The sequence below is a fragment of the Hypanus sabinus genome, chromosome 8 (assembly GCF_030144855.1).
Source record: "Hypanus sabinus isolate sHypSab1 chromosome 8, sHypSab1.hap1, whole genome shotgun sequence".
In the NCBI taxonomy this organism is placed as follows: Eukaryota; Metazoa; Chordata; class Chondrichthyes; order Myliobatiformes; family Dasyatidae; genus Hypanus; species Hypanus sabinus.
Window position 1 is genome coordinate 152222577 of NC_082713.1, and position 10515 is coordinate 152233091.

The 10515-nt window shown below is 39.7% G+C and overlaps 1 long non-coding RNA gene across 2 annotated transcripts; it reads left to right on the plus strand.

Moving 5' to 3' along the window:
* Positions 1-2068: 2068 nt before the first annotated feature.
* On the plus strand, positions 2069-5822 carry LOC132397827 (uncharacterized). 2 transcript variants are annotated; one of them, XR_009513462.1, is made up of 3 exons: positions 2069-2096; positions 2379-2587; positions 5487-5822. It is a non-coding gene; the product is annotated as an uncharacterized LOC132397827 (long non-coding RNA). The 2 variants fall into 2 exon arrangements; XR_009513461.1 differs by having other exon boundaries at positions 2070-2305; positions 2417-2587.
* Positions 5823-10515: the final 4693 nt, after the last annotated feature.

Sequence of the window (10515 nt, forward strand, 5' to 3'; positions counted from 1 at the left end):
ATTTTTATTTTTGCACTACATATTTAATTTAACTATTATATATATATATGTGTAATTCATGTTTTTTCTATTATTATGTATTGCATTGTACTGCTGCCACATAACAAATTTCACAAACTATGCCAGTGATACTAAACCTGATTCTGATACTGAATCTCCTTGGCTAATTGTAATGGTGGATTGAGGGATATGTCAGATTACAAGGACCAGTTTGTACTGGTTTCTAGTTTCTAACTCTGTAGCAGGTGGAAGCATTCCCTCAGCAGCTACACCCTCTAAATATGTTGTGATTAAATGAATTTGTCTCTCGGTCTTCTAATTTCCAGTGAATTCAGGCCTCTTTGGTCCTTCGGCACAAGATTGCCTCGTCCCACAAATGGTCTCGTGGAGCCTCAGTGTTTCCTCCCTCCCCCCCATTAAAACAAATATGTCATTCCAAAGGTCAATTTATGATTTAAGGTCTTTCTAAGGTGTGCACAAGGAGGTGGCGAGATGGAGTGATTTAGTGAGAGAATTGCACAGAGTGAGAGCTGGATGGATGATTGGGCAAATGAGGAGCTGATGCATAAAGGGCAGTTTTATAAGAAGTGGAATTTCAAGGTGGAATGATGAGGATGGAGATGGTAGTGGAATTGAAGGAGGTTACTGAATTATGGATTAATTGAGTGGTGGAGTAGGATGGAGGGTCTGAGTACCTCACTCCTGTTCATTTGTCAGACAGACAGAGTATGTTTCTCCAGCAGATAGGGGCTGACTCTTTGTTAAAGAACTCAATTCAGCCAAGCTCTGTGGAATAGGCATCAGGTTTCCCAATCACAAACAAGAGAAAATCTGCAGATGCTGGAAATCCAAGCAACATACACAAAACACTAGAGGGATTCAGCAGCCAGGAAGCATCTATGAAAAAACAATAAAGAGTCAATGTTTCAGGTCAAGACCATTAATCAGTAATGAAGGGTCTTGACCCAAAATATTGACCTTTAATTCTTTCCATAGCTACTGCCTGGCCTGCTGAGTTCCTCCAGCAGTTTGTGTGTGTGTGTTACTAAGTTTCCCAAAAGCCTGAGGAGCCAGATGCTTGGTCTCAACAGTAGGGAATAAATGCTCCACAAGGATAGTAGTCTGCGTTCTTGTGTTAAGTCATTATTCCTCACCCCTAATAGCTAGGGTGCTGCCATTGGTACTGATTGAACCTTTACTAGTCAATTCTGTACCTGCTATAACCATTGCATGTCTTCATGTTAATCTCGGTGCAGACTCTATCAATACATCTGTTATTTTAGATCACTTATCAAAAGAAGGATAACAGTGTGAAAACCAAGCCATGTTGCTGGAAGCTATACAGATAAATTGTCCTGAATAACTTTAATTTATTATTCTTTGAGATAGTAAGTCATTCTATAACAAATTTAAATTTCAAACAAACTAAAACGATCATTTCACATTCCTTAATTATCAAATATAGAACAGAATAATTTTGCTCTATTATTATATATTAATATCTCACTTTGTTCAAAGTTGCTTTTTTTCACGATCTTTCAAAAACTAATTGCTTTCATACATGTGTCTTTTTGGTAGGAGTCAAAGAAAGAAATTTAAGAATAACATCTTCATAAGGACTTTATTTCATTAGCTTGTCCTTTATTCTTTGCCGTATATTGCAAATGAAATTTACATTAATTGGGACAAAACATTATTGACTCATATATCTCTCTAACTTGCTATATACTGGATCACTTTTATAATAGCAAACATTAGTTAAAGTAAATTAATGAATTAATATTTGCACACTCTGACCGAATCTGTCAACACATAATTTGAATGACATGGACAAAAAAATTACTGTTGTTGCTTTGTGGGCAGCAATGTTAAAATAAGGTATCACAAGGGCTGAAGTCATTATTTAAAGATTAAGCAATCTGTCCAGTTGGCTACACTGGCTAAAGTTCATTCATCCTGAACTTTGGATTTATTTTGATAATATTGGCAACCTGAAAACTGCACTTTGATATCAACTGTACAAAAAGAAAATCAATTTGTTTTTCAGCCCATTTCTAAGATCAGTTTTGTGACATACGGGCAGAGGCCTGTATAAGGTAGCAAGTAGGCCTGCTCCCTCCACTTTTACTATCTCCGCTGCTCTGTGACCTTGCCTGTCATATGCAGTTGCTCTGCTTCATATCTCATTGCTGGCATAGATAAATTAAAAACAAATGAAAATCAAATAATTTAATGGTCACTTTCTAAGGAGGTGCTTTCCAGGAAAGAAAATCTGGTAGCCTGTTGTACAGACAACACATTATTGGTAATCCTGAAGTATATGCAAGTAATAACTGCATCATGAAAATGTTCTGCTTCTGCTTTGTCTTCTGTTTCAGAATTAACGGCAGAACCTCATTGTCAACTTTCCTTCCAGCAACTGGCTAAAGTAACAGCCTGAATATGGATGAAAGGGGAAGCCAATTCAGTGTCATGGACAGTCTTTGTACTGGGCATACTGGAGGAGCAAGATCGGAGGCCTCAGCAGGGACCAGAAGAAGCTGCTGGAAGCCACTGCAATCTATGGGGCCTTCCTCAGGCAGTTCTGGTGAGTTCTTCTAATCCTCCTAGCCCAGTATTGATACTGAAAAAGGCATCTCACACACTGGGTACCCGACAACAGTAACAGCACGTGATAAAAGTCTATTTAAATATGTTTATTACATTTTCATACTCAAATTTGGGACACTTGGACACTCCTGTGCTTAACGGCTTCAAAATAAAGACCCTAAGACACTGGAGCAGAATTAGGCCATTTGACCATTGAGACTGCTCCACAATTTAATCATGGCTGATCCTTTTTTCCCTTTCTCAGCTCTACTCCTTGGCCTTCTCTCCGTAACCTTCAAATCAAGAACCTCTCAAACTCTTCCTTAAATACACCCTATGACCTGGCCTCCACAGCTGCCTGTAGTAACAAATTCCACAAATTTACCGCCCTCTGGCTATTTCTCTGCATCTCTGCCCTCTATCCTGAGGCTGTGCCTTCTTGTTCTAGACTCTCCCACCATGGGAAACATCCTTTCCACATCCACTCTGACTAAGCCTTTCAACAGTTGAAAGGTTTCAATGAGATTCCTCCTCATCCTTCTGAACTCCCAGTGAACACAGACCCAGAGCTATCAAGCGTTCCTCGTATGATAAATTTTTCATTCCTGGAATCATCCTTGTGAATATCCTCCGGACCCTCTCCAATGCCAGCACTTTTCTGAGATCAGGAGCACAGAAGTGCTCTCAAGGCTCAAGGTGAGGCCTCATCAGTGCCTTATAAAGCCACTACACCAAATCCCTGCTCCTGTAATCTAGATCTCTTGAAATGAATGCTAGCATTGCATTTGGTTCCTCACCCTCGACTCTACCTGCATGTTAACCTTTAGGGTGTTCTGCACAAGGACTCCCAAGTCCCTTTACATCTCAGATTTCTGGATTTTCTCCCCATTTAGAAAATAGTCTTAAATAGATTTATTGCTTCTAGCATAGTGCATGGCCATTGTGCATATTGTAGCTTTGTAGGGTGAATTAACATTGAGACAGAAATCTGGAGTAGTTTTTCAGTGGTCTCAAAAACGTGCTATTACAAATGTTTTCAATGGTACTGCAATATCATAATCACTGATGAAGGTGAAGATAGGAGCATTTCACAGCACATTGGAATACCAAACAAGGGAAAGCCAATTTAAACCCATGAGTGTAACTGGAGCTCCCATGGCTTCTAATCATTGGAAGTAAAATAATTGGAAACTATTAGGGCCAATTTTAGCCTCTACTAGTTTGCCCAATATACTTCTGTTTAGTTGACTTATATTTGGGCAAACAATTATATGGGAAATAGAAGCATTAAATGTATGGGATTACAAACAACAGAAAATCTGCAGGTGGTGGAAATCTGAGCAGCACACAGAAAGTGCTGGAGGAACTCAACAGGCTGGGCAGCATCTATGGAAAAGAGTGCAGTCACCGTTTTGGGCCAAAACTCTTTGGTAGGACTAGCTGAAGGGTTTCGGCCTGAAACATTGACTGTACTCTTTTCCATAGATGCTGCCTGCCCTGCTGAGTTCCAAATGCATGGGATACTCAGCAGGTTGGGCAGCGTCTGCGTGGTTATCCCAGTGACTGGAAAGCTGGTGAAGGCAAGGTAGTGGATGTTGTCTACATGGACTTCAGCAAGGCCTTTCACAAGGTCCTGCATTGGAGGTTAGTCAAGAAGATTCAGTCACTTGGTATTTCAGATGAGTGGTAAATTGTATCAGACATTGGCTTTGTTGAAGAAGCCTGAGAGTGGTTACATTTGGTTGCCTCTCTGACTGGAGGCCTGTGACTAATGGTGTGAACACAGGAATCTGTACTGGATCTGTTGTTGAAATATGTTCTGCAGGCTGTCATCTATTTCAATGATCGCGATAATAATGTGGTTAACTGTATCAGCAAATTTGCAGATGACACCAAGATTGGGAGTGTAATGGATAGCAAGGAAGACTATCAAAGATTGTAGCGGGATCTGAACCAGCTGGAAAATTGGGAGACGGGATTTAATGCAGTCAAGTGTGAGGTGTTGCACTTTGGGAGGACCAATTAGTGTAGGTCTTACACAGTAAGTGGTAGGGTACTGAAGAGTGTGGTAGAACCAAGGGATTTGGGAATACAGATCCATAATTCCTTAAAAGTGGCATCCCAGGTAGATAGGATCATAAAGAAAGCCTTTGGCACATTGGCTTTCATAAATCAATGCATAAAATACAGGAGTTGGGATGCTATGTGGAAATAATATATGATTTTAGTGAGGCCTACTTTGAAGTATTGTGGCCAGTTTTGGTCACCTACCTACAGAAAAAGTGTAAATAAGATTAAAAGAGTGCAGAGAAAATTTGTAAGGATGTTGCTGAGACTTGAGGACCTGTGTTATAGGGAAAGGTTGTATAAGATAGGACTTTATTTCCTAGAAGGTAGAAGATTGAGGGGAGATTTGATAGAGTGTTACAAAATTATGAGGTGTAATGGACAGGGTAAATGCAAGCAGGCTTTTTCCTGTGATGTTGGGTGAGACGTCAACTAGAATTCATTGGTTAAGGGTGAAGGGTGAAATGTTTAAGGGGAACATGAGGGGGAAGCCTTTTCTCCTAGTGCAGGGGTTCTTATCCTGGGTTCCATATACAGATTCCAGGGGGTCCATGAACCTGGATGGGAAAATTTTACATCTTTATTGTCACTAACCTCTAACTGAAATTTAGCATTTCCTTCAATTAAGAATGTAGACAACAAACCGCAGTAGTATTAGCAGTATCTGTCACTTTGTCACCAACAGAAATCGCAGACATTTTCATATCATCTTACAGTTGTTACAAATATCTCAAAACATCATTTATGGCATGCTGATGCCTACTTTGAAATCATGGTAATTATTAGAACCGCCGCCAGATCAAACATGATTGCGGTCTTCCTGTCTGCAGATGCTTGTGCAACGTAGCTGGCCAACTATCGGGCAACCCTGCCATTGGATGTCAGAATCAGATCCGGGTTTATTATCACCAGCATGTGTTGTGAAATTTAACCTTGCAGCAGCAGTTCAAAGCAATACATAATATAGAACAAATAAATAATTAAGTATATCACTTACAGTATATGCATATTGAATAGATTAAAGTCCCAAATGATGTGTATGTTGCTTTGTCAATGAGCACCCCACAGTTTAGTGTTCTTCAAAATTCAAAGTAAATTTTATTATCAAAGTACATACTGCATATGTCACTATATACCACCCTGAGACTCATTTTCCTGCAGGCATTCTCAGCAAATATAAATAAATAGTAAGAAATAATGAGAACATTAGATAATAAGCTAAGCAACAACAGACATTGATATGTCTTTAAAAATAAAATCTAATTTTCACTTGCCTATATTTTAAGTGTGTAGTCTTGTTATTTAATGCATTAATAAAGAAGCAAATATATTACTATATCACAAATGAGCTTCTTAAATATTTTGATAACTATTTCAGTATAATTAGTTTCTTTTGTGATCCTATGCATCTATTTTATAACTTTAAATACATTATTCTGAGAAGGGGTCCATAGGCTTCACTGCACTGGCTAAGGGGTCCATGGCGTGAAAAAGTTTAAGAAACCTTTGCCTCAGAGGGTGGTGAAAGTGTGGAACGAGCTGCCAGTGCAAGTGGTAGATGCAGGGTTGATTTCAACATCTAAACAAAATTTGGATTGGTATGTGGATGAGAGGGGTATGGAGGGCTATGGTCCGGGTGCAGGTCAATGGGCCTGGGCAGATTAATGGTTCAGGACAGACTAGATGGGCCAAAGGACCTGTTTCTGTGCTGTAATGTTCTATGACTCTGAAAATCCAGTGGCCCAATTCATTTGTTCACATTTAAGTTCTAAAGCTTACAGTCTGAGCTCAATGAATGCCCTCTTGTGTTTAAAAGCAAGTTGTTTTAACTACCACATTGACTCACATACCTCATTGATATGTGACAAGAAATTGTCCCAAGAATAGACTAAAGCAGCTTCAGAAACAAAACATGGAACATTTGGAAGAAAATAACAGACTTACTTTTAGAAAGTTGAAATCCCTTCTGACCTTCCCAACCTTCATTATTTTGAAAGTCAGTCTTTCTATTTATCTCTAAGCTGCAACAAAAGGTCCCATTTGTCCTCTTGTGCGTCACTGATGCTGAAACCCAGGTACTGAGTTTAACTCGTTTCCATTTTTCTGTGAGGACAGATACATCACTTGATCATATTCTGTAGAAACAATTAAATTTACTACTGCTGGTATCCATGTATCATCGTCAGTCATGGAAAACAAAACTACAGATGCTGGAACTAAGAAACAGAGAATTTATAGAAACATTAAGCACAGAAACACCGACCTTATCTATGCTTACTGTGATGCTCATGTATGCTAGTGCCATTGTAATCCTGTTTTCCTACATTTACCCCTTACCTCTCAATTTGCTTCCTGTCCATGCAACTGTCCAAATTTTTTGAAAATAATATGATGGTACCTGTCTCTATCAACTCCTCGGGCAGCTTGATCCACATGCCCACCACCCCCCGGTGAATATCTTCTGCATCTTCACTATTGCTACCACACCCACCCTGTAGTGTGCCAACCAGAACTGTACATAGTACTCTAAGTGTGGTCTAAACAATGTTTTGAGCAACTGCAACATGCTGTTCCAACCCTTATACTCAAAGTCTCAGAGTCTATGAATTCGAGCATACCAACTATCGCACTATCTATTTCCAGCACTACGTTCAGGGAGATACGGACGTGCCCTCTAAAATCCCTCTCTACTTCTGCACTCCTAAGGACCTTGCCTAAAGCAGTACAGCAACCTAACAACTGGTGTGACGCTTTACAACATCTGTGATCAGGGTTCAATTCCTGCCGCTGTCTGTTGGAATGTTCTCCCTGTGACCACGTGGATTTCCTCCAGACATGCGATGTGAAAGACATGGGTGTGACCGTAGGAAAAATAGCTGGAGTCGCAAGCTTAGTCGGAGCGTTAAAAATTAAACTTATAAAAATGAGTGAAAAGAAAACTGCCAATGTTTACAGAAAGATATCTACCAGAAAATGCAATAATAGCTCCATACTTTGTCCAGTGTAAGCTTCCGGCAGCCCCTGAACTGAGGGTGATGAGTACCTTTTTATTTGGCACTAGGACATTCCCCCTTCAATTACCAATAAAGTTCACTTAAAACTTAGAATATGATGCATCCCACAACATAGTTGCAATCATATTACAAAATAAAATGAATTATCTACCTTAAATACTACATACAAACAATATATACACATTTGCACATTCCCATTACTGAAGAAATGGAATATTCCACCATGTATGGCGGGAAAGGCAGCATAAAGCCAACCTGAGGTCAGTTTAGGACCCATTAAGAAAATATACCAGACAAGACATTGGCATGTATACACTTACTGCAATGACAGCAGAATGACAAGGCAATGTGTGTGTGTGTGTGTGTGTGTTTACTTTTCAATGCACATAACAAATGAAATTAATCTATTCCTTCTGTTTTTAATCACTTACTCTACATGAATTTGACTTACTTATCTGGACTAAATTCCATCTCCCACTGCTCCACCCAGATTTTTTTCATGTGTCCCAGCTCCCACCCTATCCCTAGCCAACCTTCTTCACAATCTATGACTAAAGTAATCTCCATGGACACAGAAAATGCTGGAAGAACTCACACACTCAAGCAGCAACCCTTTATCAGAACTGGAGTGCTTGTAATATTCAACACAGAACTGGAAGGAAGAGTAATACATAAAATAAAAGATTGATTAAGACATTGATTAAGCATGAACACTTATTGTTTGGAAGAAATTTTATAGAACTGGGTTAGGAAGAATGATAATGGAAAACAATGAGAAAGCAGCGTACCTGAAGATGGAAAATTCAATCATCATTCCAGAACGTTGTAATCTAAGAAAGAGACTGAAGCTTGGTGGAGCCATGCAAGGGATCTGGGAAAAGGCCACAGTTTTGCTTTCCACTGCTCCCTATATAATTACCTCTCAACTTATACCAATGGAGGGCTTAGGAATGGAAAGTTGATACACTCCTGACCTAATGTAGATATTTTAATTAAACATGATGATATCCTTGGTGAAGCGAATAACGACAGATGAAAGTGCTATATTGTACATTTGCAAATTTTATGAACAAAGTATACTTCTAGGGCAAAAAAATGATGTTACTACACTTGCACATGAAATGGTTAGTATTTATTTATTTATTGAGGTACAGTTTAGAATAGGCCCTTTGAGCCATGCCACCCATCAGTCCCCCAACTTAATCCTAACCTAATCACAGGACAATTTACTCTGACGAATTAACCTATGAACTATTGTGTCTTTGGACTGTGGGAGGAAACCAGAGCATCTGGAGGAAACTCACACGGTCACGGGGAGAATGTACAAACTCCTCGCAGGGAGCTCACTGCAGAACTTAGCAATGTAGATATCATATGAAATTACATTGTTGGATTCTCATTACCAAGACTGCGATTTCTTACACAGCAAATGGTAGGGCATTGAGGAGTGTGGTAGAGAAAGGGGATCTGAAAATAGTAGTACATAATTCATTGTAAGTGGTGTCACAGGTAGTTAGGGTCATAAAGAAAACTTCTGGCACTATGGCCTTCATAAATCAATGTTTTGAGTACAGAAGGTAGGATGTTATGTTGAAGTTGTATAAGGCATTGGTGAGGCCTAATTTGGAGTATTGTGTGCAGTTTTGATTACCTACTTAGAGGAAAGATGCAAACAAGATTGAAAGAGTGCAGAGAAAATTTACAACGATTTTGCCGGATCTGAGTTATAAGGAAAGATTGGATAGGTTAGGACTGTATTCTTTAGAAGATTGAGAGGAGATTTCTTAGAGGTATACAAAATTATGAGGGGTATAGATAGGGTAAATGCAAACAGGCTTTTTCCACTGAGGTTGGGTGGGACTACAACCAGTGGACATGGCTTAAGAGTGAAAGATGAGAAGTTTAAGGAGAACATGAGGGAAACCTTCTTCAGTCAGAGGGCCGTGAGGGCGTGGAATGAGATGTCAGCACAAGTGGTCCATGTGAGATTGATTTCAACATTTAAGAGAAGTTTGGATAGAATATGGATAATAGGGATATGGAGGACTATTGTCATCGTGTGGGTAGTTGAGAATAGGCAGTTTAAATAGTTTTTGGCATAGACTAGATGGCCAAAGAGCCTGTTTCTGTGTTGTACTCAATGTTGACTCTATGACTGTGTTGTGCTGATAGCGGTGCCTGTGTATCCCTCCTCCTGTGTATCATCCTGTTCCTCCTTTCTTTTCATTTTCATACATCTATCTAAAAGCTTCTTAAACTCCCCCAAGCTGCCTGTTCCCAGTAATCCATTCCAGCTGCTCCCACCCTCTGTGTAAAAATCTTGCCTCTCAGTTGCATTTAACCCTCTCCCTCCCCATAACCTTAAAAATTGTCCTGTGGTGTTTGATGAGGAAACGATTCTGTCTACCCTACCTATGCCTCTCATGGTTTTAAAAACTCTGAAAGTTTTCCCCTCAGTCTCGGACTCTCTAGGGAGATCAAATCAATTTTCCCTTGTATCTCCTACCCTCTAATCCAGACAGCATCCTGGTTAATTTCTTCTAAACCCTCTTCACACACTTCATACCCTTCCCAAACTGGGGGGGGGGGGGGGGAGACAATAATTACATGTGAGATCCCAGCTATGGTCTGATTAGAGCTTTATATAGATGCAGCGTGACTTCCTTAGACTTATATTCAACATCCTTACCAATCAAGGCAGGCATGCCATAAACCTTCTTTACCACCATATCTACTTTCAGTAAACTATGGACGTGGACCACAAGATTAAGTTGTACTTCAATGATATCAATGAGTCTGCATACCTTCTCCTTACGTTTGATCTCCCAGGTGGGCCAAATGATAC